Here is a 13,908-nt window from a genome sequence, read left to right on the forward strand (position 1 = left end):
AATGGAGCACCTATCCCCCTACCTCTATGGAAACTCGACCTCAGTCAATTTGGTGAGTATTTATTGGTGAGAAGGTATGTTAAACCTCAGCTTGTACAACTTGGGCATCATCTCTCTCTGAAAGCTCCATACTAATTCCTCTGTGAAAGCTGGAGGGTTTTTTGATGCAATGTAGCTCTCTGACAACTCACTTTGTGTGCAATGGCCGTGCAGAAGGGAGAAGGACATCATACTTGTATTTCTGAGACTTCTGGAGTGGTCCCCAGGCTGCTAAAATTGACACTGTTTCAGGTGTTTCAGGATGGTTGCTGACAGCAGCCGAGAAACATTTGGCACAGCGCAAGAAAAGAAGTGCAAAGGTGACAGTCTCCTTCCCTGGCTGGCTGGGCTGGTTCAGCATCCACCACCTGCCAGCAGACCCAACACGCCAGGACAGCCCCCTCCTTGTCTTTGGATTCATCTGGACTTGAAAGGTACTGAGAAGGTTTGAATTCAACTGTATACCTCGTGCTGGGAGAATGATTCAGCCTAGAATCTGCTTCTACTTAGGCTATTTTGCTGTAATATCTTATAAAAGATCTTGTAGGAATATAGTAAATATCTGCAGTGCCACGCTTTGGTCTGTTTTCTCTGTCAAATCTCTCAGGGTCAGTCTTGTCACAGTAAGGTGTATTCCAAATTTTTCCTTTCTGCTCTGGTGCCTCAGCGCTAATGGAGTATTCCCTTGCCAGAGAAATTAAGCACCTTATTTTGAAATTTTAAATTCTGGTTCCAGGTTAAAGTAAAGATTTTTGTAAATACTGCAAACACTATTGCTGACTGGCAGCTATGTCTCAGCTGCACATATGGAAAGATGCAAATTTTTTGTGAAGAGGCATAAAGTGCTTCTTGAAGCAGAGATGTGAGTTTTCATCAAACGAAATGTGCACAGGGGGTAATTTTTTAATTTTTTTTGCATTACATTATAGAAAAAGGTTCATTAGAGATTATAAATAGTAATGATATGGACCACACTCTTGTGAATTCAGTTCTAATTAGAAATGCACTGAGCTACCAAAAATAATGCACCCAAGCCAGCTTCCTTAGGACTGCAGTTATCTTCTACATAAATGCATCTTTAACCAACAGCATATAAAAAGAGCAATGATGACATCCAGAGGACAGATAGTTTAATCATAGGTACTGTAGGTATCCTCAGCAAATTTCCTGGGGATATATCCCTCACCTACTTTTTCTGTTTAAAGTCTGTTCCTATTAAGTCAGTTATTGACAGCCTGCTGAGTTCCTTTAAATCGTAGCTTTTATGAAAACTGACCTTGTAAAGTTGAGTGTTTCACCCCCCTGTGCAAAAATTATGTGTACATGGTAAACTTTTATTAGTGCAATCATTTTTGTGTGCATTATCATTCTATGTTATCATTGAATCCAACTGAAATGTAAAGCACTTTAAGCTATTGGTAAATTCAGGTTAATGGCTGTCTGGCTTACTTCACCTGTAAGGGCTCCTACCGTGAAACCTCTCCCTATATGTAGGTTTTTATCTAATCTGTCTTAGTAACCTTCCATACTCTGTCTTGGCAGGTTGTTTTTGGGTTTGATTTTGTTTGCAACTGCAAGAATATTGGCCAGGTGCACCATATGTAGAAGCCACTACATAGAAAAGCCTCCGAATTCCACTGAAATATCTATGGGTGGGTGTCTATTTTATTGACAAATTTGAAAGAGATACATTACCAATGTTAGTCTGTTAAGCACAGCTCCACAATCAGAATTTAATTGAAGCATGTTACCTATAATAGGTTCAGATATTTGTGTTCTTCAGCATTTTATGAATTCAGAAACAGATGGGCTATGACCAGGAAGCAGTGGAGAACAGACTGGCGTAAAGCAGGTTGGCTCTCTGACAAGTGCAGGTACAGCTGTGGTATGTATTTTATTCAGCATGCCCACCTACTGTATCAGCAGCCTGCCCTACCAGCAATTCAACTACAACTGACTTAATGAAGAGTAGAAGTAAGCATGAATCCAGACTTTCCATGGATCATAATATTTGAGAACCCAGAAGAATCAACATGACGGAAATCATGCCAAGTAATTTTTTTTTTTCCTGCATCTTTATGTGCGAGAGATAACAAAAGCATTGGTGTTTTGAAGGGGGGAAAATATCCCCACAAAATGTAATCAGTTTATGGTATATTAAAATATTTCACTTTTGGTCTTTCTTAATTACTGTTTTTAAAATTAAATAAAGAAAACCTTAGCAAGTAGTAGCTTACAGCTTAAATCACCATAATTGTGCCAAGGAACACGTTGAAGAGCTGGCTAAGAGTGCTTCTGTTGGTAAAAGGGAATTTATATGGGTGACAGAAGGGCCAGTTCTTGAAGATTTCATGCAAGAAGAGTACAAAGGGTATTTTTGCTCCAATTTGTGCCAATCTTTACAAGTCTCATGGGGAAAGAAACTTCTGTGGCTGAAGAGGTGATGGAAAAGAATCCTTGATGTGAGCATTCCTTAATTGGGAATGTGCTATTTGCTATTTTATGCATTTAAAAAAACTGTCTCTCTTTGTCTTTTGGCATTCCTTAGCCATCTGGTTGAATAATCTTGCATACCTCTTTATCTCTGTTTCTCTACCTATCTAACTTCGTATATTGTAACCTGCAATAACCCACAGTAACCCACAAAGTGAATTTGGAAAAACAACAACCCGTAATTATTTTATATGGTGATTGTCTGACTTGAAATATTGAGGTAATTATCAAGTTAAATTCCTATGATCCCTGCAATTTCTATGAACCCTGGAGATGTCAGTACTTGAGTTCTGGCATAACTCTTAAAGTAAAATTATACCACCTCAACCTAAGGTCGTAATTAAAGATGTAACAAAGCTAAGTGAAAAAGGGCTATATGGTTTGAATTAAAAGCAGAACAATCCCCATAATTGTAGAGGGTGCAAAATTAAATTAACTGGCCACAAATTTCACCCTTCAGGAGCCACAAAGTGCCATCTGTAGATGGACAAGACTCTTGTTGATGCAGTTGGATGAAGGTAAAAGAGGAGCCTGGGATGTGGGTGCAGGAAAGAACCTGCAGAACCACTTGGTTTGAAAGGTGAATAATTTCTTACAGAATGCAGTAAAGACTTAGGAAAAGCCTGAATAAGAGGGGGGGTTATAAATCTAACTCTACTGTGACTTTTATTTGGGAGACTGAGAAGTACCACTTTGGTCTCTCCAAAGTGAGACTGTGGGACATGTTTGCATAAATTACTTTTATTTTCATCTGGATTTCTAAGAAAAACTTTAAACACAACTAAATAATATTGTTAAGAGTTCTGATGAGCAGAAGAAAATGCAACCTAATGTATATGTGTATATGCACCTCTATGTGTAAGCATGGATGTGGACTGGTGCTTACATTTGAAAATGAAATCCTGGAAGACTGTTTAATGAACATTCCACAGCCTTGTTTTAGGGGTTCTTCCTTTGTTGTAGTACAGGTGCTGTAGGGGTGGAAGCCATCAGCATTCAAATGACTAAGACACAACTGGGAGTGCCCCTTCAGGGTAGCAAAACAAGGAGCTGCTGTTCAGGAATTCAGTTTCCCAGCGCAGTTGTGCTAGTTGAGCAGCACACGCCACATATCTTGCTTACATCTTGGACTCTTGAAGGTTTTCTTTTATCTCATTCTCTTGTCCAAGCTTCACATTTAACCTTTGAGGCAGTTTTGAATATATCCCTCCATAAATCATAGTCCAGTAGCACTAACCTCAGGCAGCTCTTTAGTGTTTTTGACTCCCTTCTCACACTGTTCCTCCTCAGGCTTCTGCTGGTCATTCTCATTTCTCTCCTGATGATTTTGTCACTTCTCTTCAATGTAAAACTCAGGGGATCTATGAAACTGTACACTGTGACCGTGTTTGTGATGTTGGGGCCTCTGCCTGATGCTACACTTCGCTTCATTTATCTTTCTCATTTCATTGCTTTCCCCACGTTCCAGCAGTGCTGCCTGCCCCCCTGTTCCTGCTATAGGGCTGACATACTGTCCATCAGATCCTGTCCCCTCCAGCCTCCACCAAAATATGTTACCTTTCATGTTGGTGACTCCCTCAAATACACTAAATCTTCTGTGTCCTTTAGAATTTTTTCCGTTTGGTTTTAAATGTCCCCCAGCTGTTCTTGTGCTGAAAAAACACCTCTGGACCTACCGATCCTTCACAAGCTTTTTAAAACCGTTCTCTGGTATTTCTTCTGTCAGCATTTTTACAGCATTTCAAGACTAGTTGGTGTCACAAAAGTGAAGAATATTTCACAGTGAGGATAAAATACTACAGTCAGTTCCATACAGGCTTAGTTCTGAAAAGTCACTTAAGTGAAGTGTGATGTTGAATGAAGGGAGTAAGTGATGGCTCTTGGAGATTTGTCCAGAAACAAAAATGCACCTAAGCTGTAGCTCAAATTTATTTTTTTTTTCAGATGACTGGTAAAAAATAAACTTTAGATATGGCAAACCAAAAAAAAACCCAAACCAAACCAAAAACAAAAAGAAGAAAGAAAAGAAAAAAAGTGTTGTAGTCCTGTCAGCTCCTGAGGTCCCATCAAAACACTGGCAGAAGGGACCCCATCCTTGAGCACCAGTATCTTTGCTGCTGAGTGCTCTGGATACTGGCACCCAGTTGTGTTGGAAAAATATCCTTTTGCTCATGGAAGTACTGGAATGCGGTCTCCTGCAGGTAGTGAGTTCCCAGGAATGCTGAATAAACCCCAGAGCAGTTTAAGCCTTGTCTCTTTTCTGAAGCTGGGTGCCTCTGCCAGCCAGTCCCATGGCCATGCCACTGAATATCTGCAGTGTGTGAAAAGTAGGAGTCAGAACTGTTCCTGAAAAGAGTTCAATAAGATGGTTTGGAAAAGCTGCTTGATTAAAGGGGTCTAAGCATAAGAGTTGCATTAGTTGAGTCCTGCATTATTTTCATAACTACAACAACAGGCACAATTCTGCCCTCAGATCTCCACGGGTGTTTGCACAGAAAGCAGGTAGTGAGCTGAGAAATTTGGCTGAGGAAAGCACTCAGGTACTCTATCGAAGAGAACAACATAAAAATTTAAATTAAGAGAAGATGAGATTCTCTTCAGCTTCAGAGTAGAGCAGACCAGGAGCATTTGTTAGGATCAGCATTCCATTTTCTGGTTCTCTGTCATCACCAGGCTGAAGGGTGTCTGCTCTCTATCCTGCTCTCTGAGATGTCTACTCTCTCACTCCAAGCTGCCCAAAAGCTTTAGTAAGAGCTGGGAAAATTCAGGGAGCAAGTGTTGCATTTGAAGCCAGTCTCTTCCACCTCCCCACCCAAGTAAAAAGCTCCACAGTTTCTTTAGAAGAGAACTGAAGCTTTAAACTGAGGGTCAGTGAGCTACGCAACGCACCATTTCATCAGCTGACAGGCAGTTGTGGTTCTGAGCATGTTCCCCCTGCACAGGATCATTTCTCCTTCTGTTGGTAAATGGGGTGGGCTGCACTTGCCCAGGTGAAGCTGAGGCAGGGAGCAGACATGTTATATTTGATGAATATTAATGTTCCTGAGTACCTGGTGTCTTATGAGGAGCTCAGCAGCTGGGATGTACAGGGGCACTGCAGGTTGTTTCCATTCCTTGGGTAGGAAGCAAGTAGGGATATTTAAGGTGGCCTGTTAAGGACTATCTCAAGGTCAGGGCAGAAAAAGGGTGCCAATTAATCTTTAGGAAGAATATTTAGATGCATGTAAGCAGAAGGCAGAGGAGCAGAGAAGACGAAAGAGAAACCATAATGGGAGACAGTGTTTATTGTATATACAGAGTAAAAGGGATGAGTTCAAAATCAACAGGGAAGGGTTTTCATGAGGCACTGTGGTTTTAGTGGGGAAGATAACATTCTGGATGCTATCATGGAGTAAACTGAAGAAAGATGGAAGAAAGTAGATAATAAGGAAACTGGAACAGCAATACCATTTCCTTGTACTCCTTTTGGCTTTCAGTTTTTCATTGGATGAACAGGACAAAAGCAAGAGCCAGAGAAAATTCTGAAGGACTTGAAGTGCTCTGCAATTTCCCTGCTAGACAGTGTATATTCCTACTGGAAAGGGTGCTGGAGAAATAGCATCCTTTTTGATAATGACTCAGACCTGAAAGTGAGAATAATAGCTCTGACTCAATCACAGGCTGTTGTGGAGGGAGATTAATGCCAGGATACATGGCCAATTCTCATTTTTTGTGTCAATCTGCTTTCAAAATAAAGCACATGCCAGTTACTTCTCTTGGAAAGGAAAGAGAGAGAGCTGATATGAAACAGAGATAAAATCTGGAGCATAATTAAACAGGCATTTTTCATATCTTTATCACTGTCGTCTTTCTCTTCCCTCTTATGCTTCTGTGTCTTGTTCTTTCTAAAGTTATTGCAAATAGGATGGATGTCGAAGGAATAGCAGCTGTTTTTGATGCCAAATAAGTACTTCATGTTTTATCTGATACATGGCAAGACACATTCAGGCATTTTTGTTGTGCATCTGATTATATAAGGCATTTTATGAATAGTCCATCATACAAAGGCATTATTGTTACTGTAATTGTCACATCTTCACGTCAATTTTCAATTCCCTTTCTGCATTTTCCTCACATTTCCAACAATAAATACTTAAAATAATTATGATTAACCAGACTGAGATTACAGGTAATATTGCTTTGACTTGATGTTTTATTACACTAATTTTCTTCAAGACCTAGCAGCGTAGGTTGGCTTTGGATGGGGATAGGTATCTTTTTGTTGTTGAACTGATATTTCAAGTCTCCTTTCAGTTCAGACTGAACCAGCATTTCTATTATCTCTTGGCTTTCTGGTTAATGGGGTGGGATGGTCCCAGTTGCATTCCTGCTGACCTGTCATAAGCGATGGCGGTGGGCTCCACTTCTTTGTTCTAGGTGAGGACAGTAGGGTTTGAAAAAGTTTATGATACTGATATAACCCTCCAATGTTCTCTTGCTACCCTGGGGTTGGGATAGTCCCAGGTGTAAGCAATGTTTTTGTCTAAGTGACACCAACTTATCCTTGTTTTCAATGTTCCCTGAGGCAGCTGGAAAATCTCAGGCTACAGAGACTCGTCCACAGCCTGTGCCCCTGAATAGATCTCCATGGTAAAACTCTTCTTCTGTTGCTTGAGGTGCTGACAAATCTAGCCTGAGAGCCTTGCTCTGGTCCAGAGAAGAGCCTGAGCTCTCCCTTAGGCTCAAGGAGTGGTAAGCCTGCTTCCATACTCCGTGAGCTCCTGTAAAAGAGCAGGTATGGACAGGGTTTGTTTATAGAACTTAGTCTGGGAATATAAAGAGCTACACAAACAACCTCCAAATCTAGTATTACATGGGGCAGCTTTACAGGTCCCATTTGATACAGAAACTATTTGTCTTACTGTATTCACCTATCCCTTCTGGCTTTTCCCCTGTTTCACTAAGTGTCAGATAAATTCAGCCCTACCCCAGCCCCCACACCTTCTGAAAAGTTATACTCTCCTGCCACTGCAGCAGCAATAGAAATGTCACTGCTGGCAATGACTTGAGTGAGTGACTGGAGCATGGAATATGTAAAATGAAGCCATGAGTCTGCTCTGATGGGAAAGCTTGCTTCTGGAGAGCAGCATATTGATTTGTTTAAATGCTTATTCTCTGGATTCTTGTGCTTTCTTTTGCCTTTGTGTTTGTGTTTGCCTTTCACCTTCACAGTGCCATGTAATGATTCCCATGGGTCTGTTTCCAAACTGTCACAGTCTTGGTATCTGTTGTTGTTACAGATACACAGAAGAACAGGAAATGCTTTTCTATTCCCCTTTAGGTGGCTTTAGCATTTATAGAGCTTCCTGCATGAGGCAGGGGGGACCAGAGCATGTGGAGCTGTGCTTGTCCCTTGATGGAGCTCCTCAGGGGATTTTGGCAGCCATCCTGGAGCTGATTACGTTTGCCGTGTGCCACACAAGGTCTCAGTGCAAAGGCTGAAGATGTAGTCTTAGTTGTTGTTGATGTGGATGTTATCTGGCTCTTCTGCTGAACTCTCTTATATTTTGGAGGGTGTGTTTCTGGGTTACCATGGTTCCCAGCCTTCTCCAGTAGTATCAGAGATATGGTGAAAGTGAAGAATGCACAAAAGGGAGCAGACACTGAATTCTGTCCCTTGATACAATCCAAGAAAAGGGCCCACAGGTGCAGAGATGCAAGTGGAGCTGGAAGGAGCTTCAGAAGTGGGAGATATTTGGGAGACAAAAGCAAGGTGCAAGGCTGCAACTGTGATGGATGGTCTTTGTGGAAAACATCACAAAGCAGGATCTGATAGCATGTGCAACCTTACAAACTGCAAGTACTTTTGCATCAGGAGTCAGCTGCATGTGCCCCTAAATGTTTTTAAAAGTCAGACTTCCCCTGTGGAAGCACCAGTGTTCCAAGTTAGAGTTAGCCTTTCCAAGGCTCAAAGGGAAGCCTATAAGTAATGAGCTATGATTAATTTTCTGTTTGTTTTGTGCACACACAAGAAAATGCTGTGATATTTTGTGATGATGAATCATGCTGTGCGTGAACACTCATCTCGCAAATGCCTGAAAACGGCATTTTGTGTTTTGGGACCCATTTCCTCAGTACCAGAGCTACTATGTTAGGTCTTACAAACCTTTTCAGGAACTGGGTAAGCTTCATCTGAAAAAACAGTTGGGTTTTTGGCCTTCAGTATTTCTATTACTGGGCAGCCATTCCAGAGCTTTTATCCATCCTGTGACAGCCAAAGCCATTTTATTTCCAACTTTAGTTTATTCCTTGCCAATTTATGTCATGTGAAGAAATGAATGAATTATCAAATATGCCAGACTGCAGAATAAACAAAAGTGGTGTCACTAAACACCATATTCAGCATTTAGGAAGCAGACCTAGAGTAGATTCAGAAAAAAAAAAATCAATGCAGAAGGCCATATAGCTAATTACCAAGTACAACAAATGACTACCATGAAAAATAGGCCATGTCGAGAATAATCTCTGTCAAACGTAGCTAAAGACTGTCCTCCTTAATCCATTTAAGAATTGAGAGGGTATTAAAACCTGAAACATGTAAATCAGTTGTGAAAGTTTACAATTCACTGCACCTCACGTATCTCCAGGTTGATACGCGTGCAGGGAATTCCAGCGTGTCACTTTAGGAAAACTTAGGATAGCCAAGACTGGCTGACGTGGGAGAAAAACTCTTACCAGCAAGGCTGCTGGCAAACCAGTGTTAAAAAGGGTGCTGTGTTTCACAATAAAGCATTCAGATGATGGGGATGCTGTGACATGATCCCTCCAAAAGGTGCAGGAGGTGAGATAAGCATCTGTCTCAATTCTTTACAGAACCCTTGGGTTTGACAGGAGCGAAGCATATGCTGCCTGGCAGGTGAGCCCGCATTTAATCCACGTAGCACTTTCTTTTAATGCCTACGGTCCTGGCAAGGGCTTCACAGCACGTAGGATGGCTTTTAGTTTAGTATAACAGGATTTTCGTTCCCAGACTTATGATTTTGCCGCAGAATAATTAGGGGGCTTATTATTCCAGAGACGCAGGTCTGAGCTCTGTCGAAAATCCGAAGGTCTGGTATTGAAATATTTTGGAATGCTCATAGTCCTGACGTGGTGGTCTTCAAGGGCTCTTATTCATGGTGGTCTTGTTTCACAGTAACCAGAGTGTTCCTGCAGAGAAAGTATCTGAGGATTCAGGAGTGCTACCAAAATTGAAATTATATTATTTTCTCACCGGACTCAGTGATCATCACAGAAAACCCTTCTGACAGCAGCATACATATCAACAATGAACAGATTTGCATGATCATATTCTTGAGCAGAGGAACGTGTTAACACACCCCCACATTCACGCAAAAAAAAAAGACACCACTTCTTCAAAAACAGAGAAAATTTTAAATAAATGAATGGAGAGTAAAACATCTATTTGATGTAATCAGATTCACAGATTATTTAACTTCTCTGCTACTGTGCTGACTTCTCAGTTGTAAGACAAAGCCCCCAAGTGCTGTGCCAGTATCATCAAGGTATTTATGGCAACTTACTTTTGTAAGTATTTGTTCATATGTTTACCTCTTACTGGTGATACAAAGCTTTTCTCTGCACGGTGTTATCATAGATTTCTTCAAATTCTTAATAAATTTCAGCTACATCTCATCTTTTTAAGGCATCGGGAATTTTAGCACAAGTAAGTATATCCAATGCATATTAGGTCGTTTGGAAACAAGGTTGGTAATTAACATGTTTAGTTTGGGAAGCAATGAAAAAAATCTGAATATCTGTTGCTGACACAACTCAGCTCTTTGCATGTTTGACTGGCTGCAAATGGACATATCCCTCCCTCGGAGAAGGCCCCTTTAGCCTTTCCTAGGATCCAGCATGGGTATAAAGGTCTTCTTGCATGGATGATACAGGAGGATCAGGACATAAACAGCAGAACTGAGAACAGGAAAAAAATGAACTCAGGATACCACAGATAGTGAGATATTAATAAATGTTAGTTTGTCATAGTGCAAGATTGGCTTAGTCTATAAAACCATCCATTCTGTTATGTTGGTCACCTGAATTCTAGTAAATACAAAAGATATTATCACAAATGGTATAGTGTGTGTGACCTACCTCAGTTTTCCTCATTAATTGGATGACCTTAAAATGTTTGTATTAGGAACTGATGCAGAGATATATTCATGAAAGTATTGCTTTGTTCTGATATATGCAGAGCCCAGCTGGATTGCAATTAATAGCTAAGAAGGTAATGCCAAATTGGACTTTACATAGAGTCCAATGCTATGAGTAACGACAATAAGGTTACACATTAAATTACCTTAGATATCAAAACTAATAAGCCCAAACTAATAATTGCCAGTCACAAGACAACAATTTGTTATTTCAGATGAGCTGACTTTGAAGGGATTTGAAGGGAACAGAGAAAAATGAGTTCATGTGCAGTTTTAGGAGATGTCACTTTTCACACAGTAATAAGATAGTGGACAGCCCAGATTGCAACTGTGAAATATAAATAAAGCAAACTTGCAAATAGAAGGAAATGTGTTCATCTGTAACACTGCCAAACAAAACTAAGAAAAAAGAACAGAAAAAAAATAGACATCAAATTCTGTAAAATGTAGAGCACAGATTACAGAATAAACTAGGAACACTCCTAAATTAATAAAAGAAAGCTAGAGTCCAGCAGTAAATTGAAATGCAGTTGGTTGAAAAGCACATATTAATGCTCTCCTTCCCCCAGATGCTGCTTTCTCTGCCTGGAGTAGCACTCCTCAGAGATTTTGTTTCTCACTACCATGATTGCTCATTTTTTCAGCAGAGATAATGAGATGGAGGCAGGAATAGCCTTCTTTCATTCTCTTATTCCATTTCATTTCTCTCCTTCAATTTGCACCACAACAATGGCAGCGAAAACATCAAGGACATGAGTTGGGAATAGTTCATGGTCAGCAGGGAAGAGATGCTCTGCAGAGAGGTCCTAGATGGAGTTTCAGCTGGGGTTGGGGCACATTTCTCTCCCTGTCTTCCCCACTGAGCCGAGTTTCTCCATCTTCACATAACTCTGCATAGTCCTGTCTGGGACCCACAAAGAAATTAAGATGAGTCAACAGCGGAAGAACAAGGCAGCCATGAGTCTTCTTGGATGCTTGGCTGTGTTGGTTCATCCACCAGTACAGCACCCTGGAGAAGTGCTGTGAGGAAGGTTCTGTTAGGAATAACCCAAAACCTCTGTGTGCTTATTTTCATAACAAAGTGCTAGGAGTCACCAGGTGCTTACAGTCAGCACTCAAAATGGAGGTGCTCCTCCTTTGCTCTTTCACAGATATCACCTGCAAAGCACTGAACAGGAGGAAACGGTAAGAAAGGTGTGTGCCCTGCAGTGCACTCGCGCAACCAGAAGCCAAAAATTAGCAGAGGGAACATCTCATTGTGTTTGTTCTACTTGCAAATAGATACCCCCCCTGCTAATTTCAGCTTCTGCTTACAAAAGTGCTCTGCAGTGTTCGCTGCCCCCTCCCCACCCTTCCTCCTGCTCTCTCCGTGATTTTTTTTTTCTTCACTCAGATGTGATTTTTTTACATTTCCAGCTCTATTTTCTCAGTCTTTTCATCAATATTTAATATGTGAGCAGAACAGTGGGCAGTTACCTTCTTTTTCTTTTCCCTTTTTTTCCCTCTAAAAGTGCTGGTGCTCAGCTCTGGCTGCAGGAGCACTTGGCTCCTGGGAGCACTCACTCGGTTTGAGTACTGCCTGCATTAAGGAGCCAAAGTCTAACCTTAGGCTGCCAGAGGGGTTTTAAAAAAGGCAATAATGACTAATTGACCTCTTTAATGAGCTTAGGAGGTATAAAGTAGATAATTGCGGTGCATATGACATATTTTATCTAGGTTTTCAGAAAATCTCTGATAAGGATCTACATGACAGGCTGCTTCTGAAGATGAACCTAACAGGGGCTGAGAAGGACATGGCAAAGAAATACATGAAAGAAAATGAATTTTCTGTGCTGAGGGATCCCCCCAAAAGGGAATAGTTAACTATGATTAATACCTGGATTCATAGTTTGATTTTAAATAAATTGCCTAGCTAGAAAGACCCACCATAATGTGCTGTATGTGCTGATGATACTAAATTATGATGCATACTGAGCACAAAATGAGTGGCAAGAAACATTCATCGTGCCTTAGATCAGCTCAGTAATTGAGCTGACACATGGCAAATTAAATTTATTACTGAGAAATGTGAAATAATGCACATTGTTCTTGATATAGGGATGACAAACATAGAGACCCCGTAGAACACTTTGACAAAATAACCTTTACTAGAAGGTGGCTGTCCTGGACAATGTACACAGGGAGAGAAACACTGGAAAAGCTGAAAACAGATGGGACTGGCTTTGGCATTTGATTTTCTCTCTACTACAGTGCATTGTCCCTGCCCATTCTTTTCTTGTTTTTCCAGCTCAATACAGAGCCCCTCAGTTGCTCAGGTGTTCTGAAATCTCCTCTCCATATTTTGTGGGTTTATTGAGATGAAAACCAAAGAAGTGAGCTGGATGCATGAAGAAAGTCCCTCAGTTTTGGAGCTGGAAAAGCAGGGAAAGTGTAGCAACAGAACTTTTAAAATGTGCTGGAACAACCACCCTGATGACACCCTCTATTTAACCCTTCTATTGGTGCAGTAAGGTAAAGAGAAAGTAAAATAGATGTTTCGTAGGACAGTGTACTAGACAAGTGAAAGGGGTGGTGTGGGTTTGGTTACATATCTGGCTTTTCATAATGTGCACACTATGTTGTTAAAACAGTTCATGGCTAAGATTTGATGCACACACCTGGATCTGGGCAGATCTGATGGAGTAATTACTTAATCCAGATCTAACAGCCCAGGGCAGTGGCTATGTTGCTGGTTTTGGTCTTCCAGGGTTAACACCAGCACTTCCCATTATCCTCCTGTGTGGCTGTTGTGATTCCCAACACTTATTTTCATCTCCTTACAGTCATGTGGAGTCTATTTTTCTATTTTATCTTCTCGGTTTCCAGCTCAGTTTTCCAGGTGTGATGAACAGCTTCCTGCTAACAATTAGAAGCCGGTGCTTGGGAGAATGCTTTGGGAGGACTGATGATGAAAGGAAGAGCAGGGGTAAGGGTTTCCAGGCACAAACAGCCACTAGACAAAAAATACAGACACTTGTAGGAGAAATGGCCAAGCAGGCCATCAAGGCTGCCAACAGCGACAGAAAAATAAGATTGTTTTGTTTTGTTGTTTTTAAAGAAGGGCTAAGTTGTGACATTTGGGTAGAAGTCTGTGGTGTTCAAATTCATTACAGCTGAAAGGGAGATACAGTCACAGGGGCAC

The 13,908-nt window shown here is 41.0% G+C and overlaps 1 long non-coding RNA gene across 1 annotated transcript; it reads left to right on the top strand.

The window, feature by feature from the left end:
* Window positions 1-192: 192 nt before the first annotated feature.
* On the top strand, window positions 193-3,773 carry LOC113956610. The gene is made up of 6 exons (XR_003530898.1): window positions 193-473; window positions 1,582-1,691; window positions 1,800-1,891; window positions 1,966-2,091; window positions 2,993-3,112; window positions 3,501-3,773. It is a non-coding gene; the product is annotated as an uncharacterized LOC113956610 (long non-coding RNA).
* The last annotated feature ends 10,135 nt before the right edge of the window (window positions 3,774-13,908 follow it).

This window comes from Corapipo altera, unplaced genomic scaffold (genome assembly GCF_003945725.1).
Source record: "Corapipo altera isolate COAL_440 unplaced genomic scaffold, ASM394572v1 100, whole genome shotgun sequence".
NCBI lineage: Eukaryota > Metazoa > Chordata > Aves > Passeriformes > Pipridae > Corapipo > Corapipo altera.